General features: G+C 43.5%; 1 long non-coding RNA gene and 1 pseudogene across 2 annotated transcripts; one reads left to right on the forward strand and one right to left on the reverse strand.

The window, feature by feature from the left end:
• Positions 1 to 2,726: 2,726 nt before the first annotated feature.
• Positions 2,727 to 10,778, reverse strand: LOC308589002. Its single transcript, XR_014009013.1, has 2 exons — positions 10,701 to 10,778; positions 2,727 to 3,066 (listed from the first exon to the last, which is right to left on the reverse strand). It is a non-coding gene; the product is annotated as an uncharacterized lncRNA (long non-coding RNA).
• Positions 10,779 to 14,920: 4,142 nt separating this feature from the next.
• On the forward strand, positions 14,921 to 17,929 carry LOC308589568 (disintegrin and metalloproteinase domain-containing protein 20 pseudogene; annotated as a pseudogene). Its single transcript has one exon. The product of its transcript is annotated as a disintegrin and metalloproteinase domain-containing protein 20 pseudogene (transcript).
• Positions 17,930 to 18,779: the final 850 nt, after the last annotated feature.

Consider the following 18,779-nt stretch of genomic DNA (forward strand, 5'->3'; position numbering starts at 1 on the left):
CGACTAAACAACAACGACTTTTAACTATGGATTGCTTAGGATGAATCTACCCATGAAAAAGAGGACATGTCCTGGAAAAAGAGGACATATGGCAAACCTAATCATTCATGCTATGATTTCCCTCACACTTATATGGAGCCAGTCATACGGAGTGGAACTGGGGAAATTCCCAACAGGTCTTGAATTGGCAACGTGCCTTTGGTTTGGTATTTCCAGCACTTCACTAACCTGAAGTGGTACAGCTGATGAAGAAATTGAGCTCTTGTTTCTTTTTGCAAATTTGTAAACTGGTCCTGAGTCCTTAGATATTATTCCCCCCATGCCCCTACGTTGCCTGACAAGAAAACGTATAATAAAAGTGTTAAGAACAAAAGAATTGAACATAAAGAGGACATAAAAACAAAGCGATCGAAAAGATGACATCAGAGAAAATGTTCCTTTTTACCCGACCTTTGGTTGATTTGATTGACATCCAATGCCCTTTTAAAATGTTTTTTTTTCTTGGGGGGGGGAGTTACTGGGTTGTTGTTTTTATTTTGATTATGTATTTTGTTGTTTTATATTTTGATATTATTCTGTTAACCGTCCTGAGACCTCCGGGTATAAATAATAAAACAGTTGCAAAAAACAAAAAAACTAAAAGCTTGGAAGAATCAGCTTGGAAGAATTTAGGGTCTTCTTAAAGGCCCCAGGAGATACTAGGACAAGTGGGAACTTTGGAAGGAAGAGGAGGGGATTCCACAAGGAACGTGGAAAAATTTAACATGAGTTTTGCTGGCTTGGGGGTGGGATGGATCCCATCTTCAGCATTCACAGTACTTTTTACCATACCTGCACCTGGAGAACAGCAGCATGCCCAACTTACACAAATTCACTAGGTGAAGATATTCCCATAACTTCATCTCCATGCCAGGAAATGCTTTAAAGGTAAAGGTAAAGGGACCATTAGGTGCAGTCGTGGCCGACTCTGGGGTTGTGGTACTCATCTCGCTTTATTGGCCGAGGGAGCTGGGGTACAGCTTCCGGGTCATGTGGGCAGCATGACTAAGCCGCTTCTGGTGAACCAGAGCAGCACACGGAAACGCCGTTTACCTTCCCGCTGGAGTGGTACCTGTTTATCTACTTGCACTTTGACATGCTTTCGAACTGCTAGGTTGGCAGGAGCAGGGACAGAGCAACAGGAGCTCACCCCATCACGGGGATTTCAACCACCGACCTTCTGAACAGCAAGTGCTAGGCTCTGTGGTTTAACCCACAGCGCCACCCACGTTCCTGGAAAAGCTTTACTTGCACATTTTAAACATATGTTTATTTTTGTACATCGTGCAGGAGCCATGCATTAAGGAAAGTTTCTAATCCTAGATAAGTTGAACATTTCCTTCTGCAAAACTCAGTTTTTTTAAAAAAAAAAACCTGTTGGAGAAGAAAACTGAACGCAAAACACATATTGTCACGGGAATTGGGGTTGCTTGTGTGTAAAAACTCTAGCTGTTCCAAACTGCTTAGGGGTAGGTTGTGTTTTCCCTGCCTGGGTGCTGCTGCTGCTCAGTCGCTCGACGAATCCGTGAGTGGGCGTCTTCTAAATTTCCTCCAGCATAAAAGCTCCTTGACGGACAACCTCCGCCTCGCCTCTCTGCGTGTAACCCTTCTGCGCAGAGTGGGCGTGCCCAGTGGTGCCCCTCCACTCTCCTCACTGCCTTCAGTGCCAGAGTCTCGGAGCCTATCCTCCGAGATGCTTTCCCCCTCTTCCTTCTTCCTGGTGTCACCTGGACATTCTTCCCCAGATGACATTCTCTCTCTACCCTTACTCGTTCCTTCTTCTGCAGAATCGGGAAGCACCGCCTCTCCCCTCTGCTCCGATGTCAGTTCCCTGACACATATATTCCATGCTTGTCTTCTGGTTCCGTCATTTCTTACTGAAGCTGCCTTCTGTGACTATCTTAAGGTGTGCAGGCTTCAGACATCAGAAATAATGTAAGATAAGAATTAATTCTGCCAGAAATTCTTCCTTAAAGAAATAGCAGCCCCATGAGAGTGCACCATGGAGGATTTTATTTATTTTTGGCAGCATATACATATTTAGGTCTGATTCAAATAACCAGCTCGGGGACTTCTTTTGAGATGGACTCTTAAAATACTGTCCCTAGGCCAGGAATTAGGAATGGTCTTATTAATTTCTTGTCCATTGTAACAATTTTTGTCAACCTAGGTTGTGTGTGGTTGAACAATTCACTAGTGAATTCAGATACTGATTTAATGTGGCATGGCCAACAATCTCCCCCTTCCGAGCTTTTGTTGTGTGAAGCCTTCTGCATACAATGCTCTCCTGTGTGTCTGTGTAGGCGTCCTCTGCAGTATGGGGCTTGGTGAGAGAGACTTCCACATGTGGGCAGGGGCAGTGGGGACAAGATAAGCTTTGGCAGGGAACTGAAATGCATCCTCTAGTACAGGCATACCCAACTTCAAGTAGGCTGAGATCTACTATCCAGCATTAAAAACTGGCAGTGATCTACCACACTATCCCACTGTCATTAGGTGCAAGGGGTAAGGTGTTGGTAGCCAGGAAAAACCCCTTTCTTTCCTTAGCACAGATTCACGGTCGATTCCTTTTTTAAAATAATTTTTATTAATTTTAACATGTAAATTATAAAATGAACCACAAAACTTATCACATATACAATCTTTTTAGACTTCCATCTGCACCTCTGATAATCCACCGTTTTAACCACTTCTTATGCATTTCTTAACTTTATATTGCCTTTAAGTCTTTTAACAAATCATCCTTCCCCTTATACATTTTTGCAATAATTCCAATAATACTCCTCACAAAACTTCTTGCAAACCTACAAACACCGTCTGGTCTTCACAAATACTTTTCAAATAGTCTGTAAATTTACTCCAGTCTTCTGTGAATTTCTGGTCCCACTGGTTTTGAATCCTTCCTGTTAATTTATCTAGTTCTGCGTAGTCCATTAACTCCATCCTCCAAGGTCCACGTTCGATTCCATCGCCTTTTTCCATGTATTGCCCAAAGGGAGGTAACAGCTGATCAAACCACAGGTCACTCTGTATGGAGGAGGAAAGAAAAGTGCCCTCCCTTTATCCAGCCTCTCCCCGAATGTGCAACATCGGCAGCCCCACACCCCACTTCCCTTTGCTCCCGAGGGGGACTGCTGCACCCTCTGCCCGCCACACGAGCACGGCCCTGCAGCACCCAGCAAGGGCTGCCCAGCCGAGGGCGGCAAAAGCGGAGGCGCAACTCTCTCCCTCCTGCAGCCGCCTCGCAAACCCCATTCAGCCTTCCGGTGTGTGCTGTGGACCTCATGGGACTGTGGAAGCGGAGGCACAGTTCCCTCCCTCCCGCAGCCAAACCCTGGCTGCGAGGGAGGAGTAAAGGCTGCCTGGCCATAGTGTGACTGATGGAAATCCATCCATCTACCTGTCGATCATGATTGACACGTTGGACATCTCTGCCCTAGTATATTCAGTCAGTCAGTTTTATTGCACATAGCCAAAGGCTGCCACAGTGTACACAGAATCATTCAACAATTAAAAGAAAATATACTGGATTGATACAACAAACTTAAACACATTTATATTATCTACTCTAAACAGAGCTATACAAGTACCTTATTATACAAGTTAAGACACTAAACAATAAAATTTATAAGCTAAAATTATCACATGGCCACTAATATCTTAAAAAATAATGTTAATTAATACAATGTGCAATTATATTCGGAGTTTGGTGATAAAGATAGAATATAGCTTGATGTAGATAGGGTCAAATAAATCCATGCCCTAGTATATTAAATTTGCAGCAACAATCCCTCAGGGGTGGGGTGAAGTGCAGCTTGATATGCACCTCATGCAAATACGAACAATGGCTTAGTGCAAGCGCTGGAGTATAAAGGACCTCACCAGAGAGAAGATTGCAGCCACTTTGCCTCTCCTCTGGCTCTGCTGCTGTTGAGAGCCAAGCCATGGTTTGGCTTGGTTCACAGCAGCATAGCAACAGCAGGACTGGAGGAGGAGGAGGAGAAAAGCAGTTGCAATATCTCACCAGAGAACCCACATGCTGATGCTTCTGCACTAAGCCATGGATTGCTTTAGCATGACATATGAAGCACGTGTGTAGAGCTACCAACAATGGATTTGCCAGAAATCTAGCTACCTCCAGAATTAGTGATCCCATGTGAAATGGGGGGGGGCAACTTCTCCTGTACTCCTTAAAGGGTGCCCTTACACCTGTCTTCTACTGTAGGGTTCAAAAACTAAAGAACAGACATGAAATGTGTTGGCCTGTCAGGAAAGAGAGAACCAAAGAAAAATAATAATTGTCCTCTCACTTCATAAAGGTTCTGAGCCTGGCTCCTACCGCATACCATTAGAAAAGATTACAGTATCCCAGGGTACGTTGATTTTCAGACCCCCTTTTTTCTCTGGCAGCAATACTACAGCAAAGCAAAGCCTCCTAGCTAATCTTTTCCATCAAAGGAAAACACTTTAGAGCCACAGATAGTGACTTGTTTTTTCCTACCTCCAAGAAGGACTTACATCACAACGTAAAGCAACACCTTCCTCTTATCTCTGCAACTTTGCTACCAAACTGATAAAAAACTATGACATGCATTTAAGAGAGCACATCTCTAGTTAAGAGGATGTTGAACCACTGGAATAACATTATAAATCACTTCACCTCTTTAGAGCAAAAAAAAAAAGTTTAAATAGTTGACAGAAATAAAATGGTAACAGCTAGACAGGGTGGAAAATTCCCTATTCTAATGTAGTCTGAAGAGTAGGCAGAGGTCGAATAAAGAAGGATGTGTGGTTTCTGTTTACTCTGTATATAGGTAAATTGCATTTTGCTGTAAATGAAGAATTGCTATCTTGTCTGCTGGTTTAATAAAGAGGAAAGTCTGGTACCCTGGAGTTGCCATTCTATTGGCTAAGTTCTTGTACTGTCAGGGAATGTTTGTGAATGTTCTGAGTTGAATGGAAGGTTGAAAATCACAGCCTGTCTTTGAGGGAAGTGGCAGGTTGCTTTTGATGGGGGAATTCAAGGAACTTAGGTATGGTAGCTAGGTGCTATGGGCTGTATGCACGAAGAAGGGGTGTACCTAGGGGTTGACCAAGGTGGCCCCCACTGGAGACACAGGCCTGGTGTGTGTGTGTGCAATAATTGTGCTTCTGCTGCATCACCCTGGACTGGCTCCTGGATGGAAGGGGTTTTTCTGGGGTGGTATAGGCCACCCAGCAACACCCCTTGGACGGCAAGCTTATCAGAGGAGCTTATCAGAGCCAGCAGGGAAGCAGTTGAAGAAGGAGCAAAAAGGGTTTTCTCTTGTGTGTTTGTGTTTCTTTGTGGCTGATTAGCTGTTCTCCCTGTGCAAAGGTCAGAGGGGGCAGGGTTTCTGTTGAGGAAGGTGATTAGCTGTGGGAGGAGCTTATCAGAGCTAGCAGGAAAGCAGTTGAAGAAGGAGCAAAAAGGGTTTTCTCTTGTGTGTTTGTGTTTCTTTGTGGCTGATTAGCTGTTCTCCCTGTGCAAAGGTCAGAGGGGGCAGGGTTTCTGTTGAGGAAGGTGATTAGCTGTGGGAGGAGCTTATCAGAGCCAGCAGGGAAGCAGTTGAAGAAGGAGCAAAAAGGGTTTTCTCTTGTGTGTTTGTGTTTCTTTGTGGCTGATTAGCTGTTCTCCCTGTGCAAAGGTCAGAGGGGGCAGGGTTTCTGTTGAGGAAGGTGATTAGCTGTGGGAAGAGCTTATCAGAGCCAGCAGGGCAGCGGCGCGCGCCTAGCGGCGCACGCAGTTTGATCCATCTTTTAGATTTAGGAGAGCTAGTCTCAAACGTTTGTTGGGGGAGACCTAGGGTTTTTTTTGTGGGGGGAGTTATTTGTTCTGTCTTCACGCTTTTTATGATGGAGGACTGCTGTAGCCACCCCCAACGACACATTCTCAAGATGGAGGGGGAGGGAACAGCTGCTGTCGCCTGCGGTTCCTGCGCAATGTTTGCCATCTTGCCAAAGGTTGCAGGCAGCTTTACCTGCAGCAATTGCATGTTGATTGCACTCTTAAAAGACAAAGTCCAGCAACTGGAGGAACGTGTAGCTACGCTTCAAAGAATTAGAGAGCTGGAGCTCTTCTTGGAAGCAACAGACCACACCGTCTCCATCAAAGAGGAGACAGGGGACTCCCCTGAGAAGGAGGCTAGTTCACCAACACAGGAGCCAGATATATGGAGAAACGTGACTCAAAGAAGTAGGAGGCCCAGGGTTCGTTCTGATTGTTTAGAAATACACAATCGCTTTGAGGTCCTCTCCCCTAGCATGGAAGACGAAGAGCAGACTCCATTTGAGGATCTCTCCCTCATTTCAGTCGATCAGGTAAATGAAGACGAGCAGCAAAGTCAGTCCTCAGGGAATGTGCAGGCGACCTTGGAACGGACAGCTCATGGAAGAACCCCGACCAAACCTAAGAGGAGGCGTGTAGTGGTGATAGGGGATTCCCTACTGAGGGGAACAGAAGCAGTGATTTGTGGGCCTGACAAGATGTCTCGGGAAGTGTGCAGTCTCCCCGGGGCTAAGATCCAAGATGTAACTGAACGACTGCAAGGAATCATAAAACCCACTGACAAATACCCCTTCCTCTTGGTTCATGTGGGAACCAATGACACTGCAAGCAATAGCCTCCAGAAGATCAAAAGAGACTACGAGGCTCTCGGCAGGAAATTGAAGCAACTAAATGCACAAATTGTCATCTCATCTCTCCTCCCAGTTGAACGACGTGGCCCAGGGAGAGAGGGAAAAATAGTGGAAGTGAACAGCTGGCTTCGCAGATGGTGTAAACAGGAACGGTTTGGATTCTTAGATCACGGACTGCAGTTTCTTGAAGATGGACTTCTGGCAAGCGATGGGCTGCACCTCACAACGGTTGGGAGAAATGTTTTTGCCAAAAATCTCAGAAACCTCATCAGGAGGGCTTTAAACTGACTAATGTGGGGGAGGGAGACAGTGCTCCTGAAGGTAGGAGCCTATCAATTGATGAAGATGATCATCCAAATGTCATAGACCAAATGGAGCAAACAGCACGCAGACCTAGTGGTGGGAGGAAAAAATCCTTAAATAAGAGACACGGGGGAATGATTAATGGACTTCAATGTCTGTACACTAATGCGCAAAGCATGGGAAATAAACAAGATGAGCTTGAGCTCTTGGTACAGCAAACTAAATATGACATAATAGGCATCACTGAAACCTGGTGGGATAAGTCCCATGATTGGAATGTAATAATGGGGGGATACAATCTATTTCAGAGAAACAGACCAGACAAGAAAGGAGGAGGAGTGGCGTTATATGTCAGGGATGTGTATACCTGTGAAGAGATCCAAGATTCAGAACCTCAAAGCCAAAGTGAGAGCATTTGGGTCAAAATTAAGGGAGAGAAGAATAACAGGGACCTCATTGTGGGAGTTTACTATAGATCCCCAAACCAAACGGAGGACATAGATGATGCCTTCCTGGAACAGATGGCCAAGCATGCAAAAGGAAGGGAGATAGTAGTAATGGGGGACTTCAATTACCCGGATATTTGTTGGATGTCAAACTCAGCCAAGAGCATAAGGTCAAACAGATTCCTCACTGGCCTTGCAGACAACTTCATTGTCCAGAAAGTGGGAGAAGCAACAAGAGGAACAGCCATTTTAGATCTGGTCCTAACCAATGTTGATGATCTGGTTAGTGGGGTAGAAGTGGAAGGATCATTAGGCGCGAGTGATCATGCTCTTCTGAAGTTTACTATACAGCGGAAAGGAGCAGCCAAGCATACTAGGACTCAATTTCTTGACTTTAAGAAAGCTGACTTCATAAAACTTAGGGAAGTGCTGGGTGGGATCCCATGGACAGTAATACTAAAAGGAAAGGGAGTTCATGATGGCTGGGAGTTTGTTAAGAGGGAGATACTAAAAGCACAACATCAGGCAATACCAATGAGACGGAAACATGGAAGGTGCCTAAAGAAGCCAGGGTGGCTATCTAAAGAACTTTTAACTGAGTTAAGATTAAAAAAGGATGTGTACAAAAAATGGAAAAGGGGGGAAACCACCAAAGAGGAATTCAAACAAATAGCCAGCACGTGTAGACACAAAGTCAGAAAAGCTAAAGCACAGAATGAACTCAGGCTTGCTAGAGAGGTTAAAAGCAACAAAAAAGGCTTCTATGGGTATGTTCGTAGCAAAAGGAAGAACAAAGAAACAGTGGGGTCACTCAGAGGAGAAGGTGGTGAAATGCAAACAGGGGACACAGAAAGGGCTGAACTTCTCAATGCCTTCTTTGCCTCAGTCTTCTCCGATAAGGAAAACAATGCCCGACCTGAAGAATTTGGAGCAAATGATTCAGCAAAGGAAACACAGCCCAGAATAACTAAGGAGATAGTACAAGAATACTTGGCCAGTTTAGATGTATTCAAGTCTCCAGGGCCAGATGAACTGCATCCAAGAGTATTAAAAGAACTGGCAGATGTGATCTCAGAACCACTGGCAGTCATCTTTGAGAATTCCTGGAGAACAGGCGAAGTCCCGGCAGACTGGAGGAGGGCAAATGTTGTCCCTATTTTCAAAAAGGGGAAAAGAGAGGACCCAAATAATTACCGCCCAGTCAGTCTGACATCAATACCAGGGAAGATTCTGGAGCAGATCATTAAGCAAACAGTCTGTGCGCACCTAGAAAGGAATGCTGTGATCACCAATAGTCAGCATGGATTTCTGAAAAATAAGTCATGTCAGACTAACCTGATCTCGTTTTTTGACAGAATTACAAGCCTGGTAGATGAAGGGAATGCAGTGGATGTAGCCTACCTTGATTTCAGCAAGGCATTTGACAAGGTGCCCCATGATATTCTTGTAAAGAAACTGGTAAAATGCGGTCTTGACTATGCTACCACTCAGTGGATTTGTAACTGGCTGACTGACCGATCCCAAAGAGTGCTCATCAATGGTTCCTCTTCATCCTGGAGAAGAGTGACTAGTGGGGTGCCACAGGGTTCTGTCTTGGGCCCGGTCTTATTCAACATTTTTATCAACGACTTGGATGATGGACTCAAGGGCATCCTGATCAAATTTGCAGATGACACCAAACTGGGAGGGGTGGCTAACACCCCAGAGGACAGGATCACACTTCAAAACGACCTTGACAGATTAGAAAACTGGGCCAAAACAAACAAGATGAATTTTAACAGGGAGAAATGTAAAGTATTGCACTTGGGCAAAAAAAATGAGAGGCACAAATACAAGATGGGGGATACCTGGCTTGAGAGCAGTACATGCGAAAAGGATCTAGGAGTCTTGGTTGACCACAAACTTGACATGAGCCAACAGTGTGACGCGGCAGCTAAAAAAGCCAATGCAATTCTGGGCTGCATCAATAGGAGTATAGCATCTAGATCAAGGGAAGTAATAGTGCCACTGTATTCTGCTCTGGTCAGACCTCACCTGGAGTACTGTGTCCAGTTCTGGGCACCACAGTTCAAGAAGGACACTGACAAACTGGAACGTGTCCAGAGGAGGGCAACCAAAATGGTCAAAGGCCTGGAAACGATGCCTTATGATGAACGGCTAAGGGAGCTGGGCATGTTTAGCCTGGAGAAGAGGAGGTTAAGGGGTGATATGATAGCCATGTTCAAATATATAAAAGGATGTCACATAGAGGAGGGAGAAAGGTTGTTTTCTGCTGCTCAAGAGAAGCGGACACGGAGCAATGGATTCAAACTACAAGAAAGAAGATTCCACCTAAACATTCGGAAGAACTTCCTGACAGTAAGAGCTTTTCGACAGTGGAATTTGCTGCCAAGGAGTGTGGTGGAGTCTCCTACTTTGGAGGTCTTTAAGCAGAGGCTTGACAACCATATGTCAGGAGTGCTCTGATGGTGTTTCCTGCTTGGCAGGGGGTTGGACTCGATGGCCCTTGTGGTCTCTTCCAACTCTATGATTCTATGATTCTATGATTCTATGATTCTAAGCAGTGTGGTGAGACTGTGAGTCAGAGGTGCACCACCCACCTACCAGGGAAGGCACTCCACTTTCTTGAAATGGAGGGAGAAGGTTGGGGGGAGTTTTGTGTCCTGCAGCAGCTGCCAGAATGAACCAAGTCAAACTGGAAAGTGGGAGAGAACTGAGGTGATGGTGGTGAATTTGTGTGGGGGTGGGAAGAGCAGGGGAAGTCCAGTACCTGACAGAACAACTATGGCGCTGGAAAGTGAAGAGACCTGGGTGCCCATTGTGTGCCACTGAGGTGCTTCATTTGGGAAAGAAACTGTGGGAGATTTGGAACTCAAGGCCTGGAGCAGGAACTCATGGAAGCTCCCGTTGAGGGAGGCTGCAGCTTGGTGTGCAAAAAAGGAAGATGCTAAGGGGATTGGGAGGGATTAGAGGGGTCAATCACTATTTTGGGTGGTTTTGACTGAGCTGGTGGCCAACACTCCATGCTGGCTTCCCTCCTCTGAAGGAGGTGGACGAGTGGAAACTGTGGACGGAAGAAGCACTTTGCTCACCTGGGCTTCTTCAACTGGCCAAGTGAAGAGGAGGTGTTGCCTCAGAGCTGATAAGGAACTCAGCAATGCAAAGACGATTGTTCTATCACCAGTTATTTTTATGTTTTGCATACATTTAAACACTAGTTGAATTGTCACAGAAAGTACTTTTTATATTCCATACCGGACAACTGAGGATTATAACACATCCAATGTATGAAGTGGGTTCATGCCCACTGACTGATGCTGAAATAGAACTTGTTAGTCCATTTGAAAAGAGAACAACTGGACTTGATTTGCCTACAAGAAACCCATGTAACCAGGGTACACAGGAAACTACTTATAAACAAAAGATTAGGACAAGAATTTATTTCATCGGACAAAGTCAAGAAAAGAGGAGTTGTGATTTATGTAAAAGAGAAATGGGCTCCAAAAATGATGTTTAAAGATGAACAAGGAAGATACCTGGCAGTTGAAATACAAGCACAAGGAGAAAAATTTCTAATAGTTGGAGTTTATGCACCAAATGAAGGCAAGGCGGAATTCTTTAAGAAGCTTCATGAAACTCTGATGGATTGCTTGGATTACAATGTAATAATTATGGGAGATATGAATGGGGTGGTTTCTACAAACATGGACAAGGCACAAAGACTGACAATCTCCAAGGAAGGGAGAATTCCGAAGACCTTCTTTGAAATGACTGAAAATATGGACTTAATAGATATATGGAGAACGAGGAACCCTCTTGAGAGAGAGGGAACATTTTTCTCTCAAGCAATGATGACCTGGACCAGAATTGATCAAATTTGGATTACTAGTGGGATGGCTCCAAAGATTAAGAAGGTAGAAATCTGCCCAAAAACTTGCTCCGACCACAACGCCGTGAAGATGGAAATGAAACTTACAACAACTGGTCAATTTAGATGGAGGATGAATGACACCCTGTTTCGAGATGAGGAGATCCACATGAAGGCCCAAAAAACCTTAAAGGACTATTTTGAAATAAATCTAAAGGCCGATGTGGAAAAAAGAGTGATTTGGGACGCAAGCAAAGCTGTGATGCGAGGATTTTTGATTCAACAAAATTCAATAAAAAAGAGAAAGCAGAATGAGAAGAAGGAAAAGATTTTGGAAAAGTTAAAAGAAGGAGAGAAAAAATTAAGATCAAAGCCAAAGTCCCAGGAGATTTTAAGAGAGATTAAGTTATATCAAACACAATATATGGAATTGATGAATCAAGAGATTGAGTGGAAGATAAAGCAAATGAAACAAAAGACATTTGAGTCGGCAGATAAATGTGGCAAACTTCTGGCTTGGCAATTGAAGAAAAGGCAGAAACTAAATACAGTTACAAGCCTAGAAGTGGATGGAAAGAATATATCTAAACCCAATGAGATTAGAAACTGTTTCTTGAGCTATTTTAAAAAACTATACTCTCAAGGGCCACAAAATGAAGAGGACATAGATGAATTCCTTAATAAATATGGATTACAAAAAATCTCCCATCAAAGCAAGGTGGATTTAAATCAGAGAATAACAGAACAAGAGATAGAGGGTGCCATTCAGGACATGCAACTGGGCAAATCTCCAGGACCAGATGGACTGACTTCCAGATACTACAAAGCTTTGAAGGAGTGGTTGGTTCAACCGTTAAAGGAAGTCTGCAACGAGATTTTAGAGGGGGAAAAGGCACCAGAGTCGTGGAAAGAAGCTTATATTACACTCATACCAAAGACAGAGACTGAAAAGACTCAACTTAAGAACTACCGCCCAATATCATTACTTAATGTGGATTACAAAATTTTTGCAGACATTTTGGCAAAAAGATTTAAAAGAGTGTTGATGGAGAAGATTCATAAGGACCAAGCAGGCTTTCTCCCAAAAAGGCATTTATCAGACAATGTAAGGAATATAATAGACATCTTGGAACTACTAGAGGTGAACATAAACACCAAAGCAGTGCTGATCTTTGTGGACGCGGAGAAAGCCTTTGACAATATTTCTTGGAGTTTTATGAAAAAGAATCTTCATGGGATGGGGGTAGGTCAAGGATTTGAGAACGGTATGGGTGCGATATACTCTGAACAAAAAGCTAAGCTGATTGTAAATAATGTGATAACTGAGGAACTTAAGATAGAAAAAGGAACACGACAGGGGTGCCCAATTTCCCCATTGCTTTTCATTTCTGTTCTGGAGGTGTTGCTAAATATGATTAGAAATGACCAGCAGGTTAAAGGTGTACAGGTCGGAGCTAAACATTACAAGTTAAGGGCCTTTTCAGATGACTTAGTATTGACCTTACAAGAGCCAGACACTAGTACGAAAAGGGTGTTGGAGATAATTCAACAATTTGGCCAGGTAGCCGGATTCAAACTAAACAAACAAAAGACTAAAGTCTTAGAAAAAAATTTAACAGTCATGGAGAAGGAGAAATTTCAAGAAGAGACAGGTTTGACAGTGGTTAAGAAGGTGAAATACCTAGGGGTTCACTTGACATCTAAAAATTTGAACTTGTATAAAGACAACTATGAAAAATATTGGTCAGAAATTAAAAAAGATCTAGAAATATGGTCAAATTTGAAATTGTCAATGTTAGGCCGAATTGCAGTTATTAAGATGAATGTATTGCCTAGAATGTTATTTTTGTTTCAAACTTTGCAGATTCTCGACAAGATGGACTGTTTCAAGAGGTGGCAGAAAGACATTGCGAAATTTGTCTGGCAGGGCAAAAAACCCAGAATAAAATTTAAAGTACTTACAGATGCAAAAGAAAGAGGGGGATTTGCCCTGCCGGACTTAAAACTGTACTATGAAGCAGCAGCGTTTTGCTGGCTGAAAGAGTGGATGCTCCTCGAGAACACAGATATCTTGGATTTAGAAGGTTTCAATAATGCATTTGGTTGGCATGCATATTTATGGTATGACAAAATCAAAGTGCATAGGGCCTTTAAAAATCATATTGTCAGAAAAGCGTTATTTAATGTTTGGATAAGATATAAAGACTTGTTGGAAAACAAAACCCCTAGATGGCTGTCACCCTTGGAGGCTAAGGCATTGAAGAAACTCAATATGGAGGCCGAATGGCCAAAGTATTGGGAAATCTTGGAACAAGATGGAGATAAATTGAAATTACAAAGTCATGAGAAATTGAAACCTAAAGTACGAGATTGGCTCCATTATTATCAAATAATGGAGGTTTGCAAACAAGATAGGAAAATTGGCTTCCAGGTGGAGAAATCAAAATTAGAAACTGAATTGTTAGAACCCAATACTAAGAATTTGTCAAGAATGTATAATTTGCTGCTGAAATGGAATACACAAGATGAAACAGTTAAATCGGCTATGATTAAGTGGGCACAGGACATTGGTCATAACATTATGTTTGCTGACTGGGAATGGTTGTGGAACACCGGTATAAAATTTACGGCATGTAATGCCTTAAAGGAAAATATTATGAAAATGATCTATAGGTGGTACATGACCCCAGTCAAGCTAGCAAAAATTTATCATTTGCCTGATAATAAGTGTTGGAAGTGTAAAGAAACTGAAGGTACTTTTTATCACCTTTGGTGGACGTGCCCGAAGATTAAGGCTTTCTGGGAAATGATTTATAACGAAATGAAAAAGGTACTTAAATGTACTTTCCCTAAGAAACCAGAGGCCTTTCTCTTGGGCATTGTCGGTCAATTGGTGTCAAAGAAAGATAGGATCTTTTTTATGTATGCTACGACAGCAGCAAGAATACTTATCGCAAAGTATTGGAAGACACAAGATCTACCCACTCTGGAAGAATGGCAGATGAAAGTGATGGACTATATGACACTGGCTGAGATGACTGGCACAATCCGCGACCAGGGGAAGGAGACGGCGGAAGAAGAATGGAAGAAATTTAAAATTTATCTTAAGGACTATTATAAACTTGATGAATGTTACAATGTCAAGGTTTTGAGAAAGAAAGGGTTACAGCGATATAAGATTAGACTGAAGGAAAGATCAAGAAGACATATGTTTGACAGAACTAACTTAGAAGTTGCTGGAAAAATTTGGGACATTGGGATGCAGAAAGGGGAGGTATGGGGGAGTCCGAGAAACAAGGTTTATGGGAAAAAAGGTCATGAAACGTGTTTGTATGTCTTTTTTATGTTTGTATTGTTTTAAAAATTTTGTAAAACTAATAAAAATTTATATTAAAAAAAATAGAACTTGTTAGTCCATGGGGTGCTATAAGACTCTCTCTTTTTTTGCTCTTCTTCATGCAACCCTCTCAGGCAGAAACTTCTTAGGAATGTTTTCTTCCCTGCTCTTCCTCTGCCATTCTGTTCCATCTTTGATCCTCCAAGCTCCGCCCACATTCCACAGACGGAACACACTGGCAGTTGCTAGGCAACATATCTTCCTCCTCTTCTAATTCACATATAGCCTACTTCTCATCTATCTACTAACCTGGTAACAACTGTTTGGGGCTTCCCTTTCAGGGATAAGATGCCAGAAGTGGTGCTTCAAGAGATAATTTCCTCGTTCTGGGAAAATGAGTGGCAGCCTGGCATGGCTGCTCATTATGTTCTTGAGGAATGTCCTGAGTGTGACTGGTGGCCAGACACCACCTCAGGGCTTTAGGTATGCCTCTTATGAGGTGACCATCCCAAGGAAACTGAGCTTCAGGTATGGACTACAGGAAACCCTGGATGTCAGCTACCTGCTGCAGGTTGAGGGGAAGGGCCAGGTGGTGCATCTCAAGCAGAAGAAGGGCATTGTTCCTAAACACTTCCCCATCTTCATATACAATAAGGAAGGGGACCTCCTGAGTGACTATCATTACATCAGGGATGATTGTTTCTACAGTGGCTTCATACAGGACAAGCCCCTCTCTTCAGTCACTCTCAGCACTTGCTCAGGGGGACTCAGGGGCCTGTTACAACTTAACAATGAGACATATCAAATTGAACCTGTGCAGCCATCTGCTACCTTTCAGCATGTGGTGTATCGACTGGAAACAGTGGAGGGTGCCATGCACATGAGGTGTGGGTTGACGGAGGAAGAGCAAAGGCGTCAAGAGGCCATGATCCAGGAGGCAGAGCATGTGGCTGTCAAAAGTGCTCCAGCAGGACTCTGGTGGCCACACAAGAGACATGCAGAAGTGGCATTTGTGGTGGAGCATGAACGATATGTTAAGTTTAATAAAAATGAAACTGATATTGCTATGAAACTTCTTGAGACCATCCATATGGTAAATTCATTTTTTGAGCCATTTTTAGTTGAAGTGTCTATAGCAGGACTGGAGATATGGTCAGAAAAGAACCTCATAGATGTTGATGGTGGAATAAGTGCCACACTTAAAGCTTTTAGTATATGGAGCCGTAACACTCTACTTAACCATCTAAAGAATGATGCTGCTCACTTAATTGTATACAGGTCGTATGGAAGTACTATCGGACTAGCATATGTAGGACAAATTTGTAGTAAATATTGGGCCACTGCTCTTGAAGTATCAAGAAATTTCAATTTGTTTGATTTTTCTGTGCTATTTGCCCATGAATTTGGGCATAATCTTGGCATGCCCCATGATAGTTCGGGCTGTAAATGTGATCGACGTGCCTGCATTATGGCCGCTTGGCACTCACGGACTGATAAGTTTAGCAACTGCAGTTACCATAGGTATTTCAATCGAAAGGACTCACCTTGCTTGTTGATTCCACCAGACCCTGATCAAATCTATAACCTCGAATACTGTGGGAACAAAGTAGTAGAAAAAGGAGAGCAATGTGACTGTGGTACAACTGAACAGTGTCGATTGGATTATTGTTGCAGGCCAGATTGCACGTTGCGTCCATGTGCCAATTGTTCTTCTGGACTGTGTTGTGCCAGGTGCAAGTACCGTCCCGCTGGATCCATTTGCAGAAAGAGTATTAGTATGTGTGATCTTCCTGAGTTTTGCACTGGGACTTCAGATCAGTGTCCAGAAGACATTTATGTACAAGATGGTGCCCCTTGCGGTGATGGAGTCTATTGCTATCATGGTCGTTGTATTACTCCAAATGGGCAGTGTGAAAAGATATTTGGCAAGAAAACCGTACGAGCTTCAGAGGATTGTTTCAGAGGACTGAATGTTCGAGGTGATCGCTTTGGCAATTGTGGCCTTGAACATGGTATTTTAAAGAAATGCAATGCTGAAAATATTCTATGTGGTCGAATGCAGTGTAGTAATATCCATAGTGTACCTACCTTGGAGGAACACCAAACCATCATTCAAACCACCATTGGCAAAAGTAACTGCTGGGCTACAGACTACCACAGTGGCATGGAGGTAGCTGATCTTGGAGCAGTGGAAGACGGTACACCTTGTGGCACTGGCATGCTGTGTATTAGTAGGGAATGCAAGAACGTGTCCCTCTTGCAGTATGATTGTAATGCCACAAAGTGCCATAACAGGGGAATATGCAACAACCACAAACACTGCCACTGTTCTTATGGTTGGGCCCCTCCTGACTGTCTAAAGGAAGGATATGGGGGCAGCATTGACAGTGGGCCAATTTCAAAAAACTGGAATGGTGTGATTGGAGGTAATATTGTAGGAAGTGTGTTGGTCCTTTCCACGGTGACTGCTGCTGTTGGCATGGGTGTGTATTACAGGTTTGTGCTAAGCAACAATGTTAGAAGAAAGAGTTCAAGAATCTCTCCCTCAGAATCAACAGTGGAATGAAAACCACTCTAGATCACAGAAGCGACCAATGCAGAAATTTTCAAAAGGGTATGATGGGTATAATGAGCACTATTACATAACATATATTCGCCTCTGTAAGCATTGGTTCAGTTCATTTGAAAGGGAAATATTCACATATGAAAATATTTGCCTATACTTTCACTTTCTGTTGAGAGTCTCTTTGTTGTTCAGGACAGAAGTCCTATCCTATGTTGAGTGGGAGAAATCTGTCCAGTGGAATGGAATATTATCATGCAGGAGCATTACCATGCTAAAGAAATGCATGGAAGCAGTGCTGGTATTTTGAATATCTCAGATTTTCTCTCAAAGTAACCTTGGTTGTACAGGGATAGAATCACAACCCAATTCTCTCAAGCCATTGAAATGCAATATTTGTACGTTTGTGAAGTGAATCCATGTCCGTCTAGAAAGCCATTGCCAACGTTATACTGATAACTGTGTTGGCAGAAATGTTAATGTTGAAATGAGACAATATAATAAAAATATTATAATACCACCAGGACATAATATTTCAAAAAGCTAGGATGGAAATAATGCCGAATGTTATGTAAAATATTTGAGGGTGCAATCTTTTTATTAAAGTTTTCTGTTTAGCAGCTTGTTGATAAAAAATTGTCACACAGGGTAATCTTTGGTTTATCCACAAACCACTTTTGCTGCAGCCCATTCCCAGGAAGACTGTGGGATAGAGAAACAGCAAGCTTTTTCAGTTCTGCTTATAATACAATTTGCAGAGAAGAATTCAAGAAGCACCTAATGCTTAACGTTGCCCTGAGTTCCTCCCACCCCCCTTCTCCGTTACTTTCCTCTTCATCTGACTTCTCCTCCTGCCTCTGACTGTGACTGGTATGAGACAGTTGCCTCTGAGCTCTCTGTTTGACTATTCTCAGCAAATGCCTGGTTTGGGGAGAGAGAACGGGTTCTGGGATACACTCCAGTGACATCATCTCATTCAACTGCTGCTCAGCCTCCTCCTGCTGAATGCTATCCATGTTCTCCGCCTCCTCCTCTCCCATTTCCCCCCAACTCCCCCCCCCCAACTTCCCTCCCCTCATCTCCCTTACAGGTATGCTCTGTGCCAAACCACTCCTGGAGGTCTATGCTACCTGCCCGTTCCTTCTCTCTAGTCAAAGCCTGCAGCGGTGGTCTCCACCATTCTTCCTCCTCTGCCCAGTCCATGACACCACTGGGAAGAAATGGGGGAGTGAAGATCTACATCACAAACAAGGTGGGGAAATCAAATCAACCTTACCTGAGGTGGTTGCCTCACCTTGCCCCATAGGTGGGCTGGCCCTGTTCAGAGACATACTGGCTCCAACATTGGACGTCATACAGAGCCAGTGTGGTGTAGTGGTTTAAGAGCGGTGGACTCTTCCCAACTCCTCCACATGCAGCTGTTGGGTGACCTTGGGCCAGTCACACTTCTCTGAAGTCTCTCAGCCTCACTCACCTCACAGCATGTTTGTTGTTGGGGAGGAAGGGAAAGGAGATGGTTAGCCGCTTTGAGACTCCTTAAGAGGAGTGAAAGGCGGCATACAAGTC

Source organism: Podarcis bocagei (assembly GCF_964188305.1).
Source record: "Podarcis bocagei genome assembly, chromosome: 6".
NCBI classification, from domain to species: domain Eukaryota; kingdom Metazoa; phylum Chordata; class Lepidosauria; order Squamata; family Lacertidae; genus Podarcis; species Podarcis bocagei.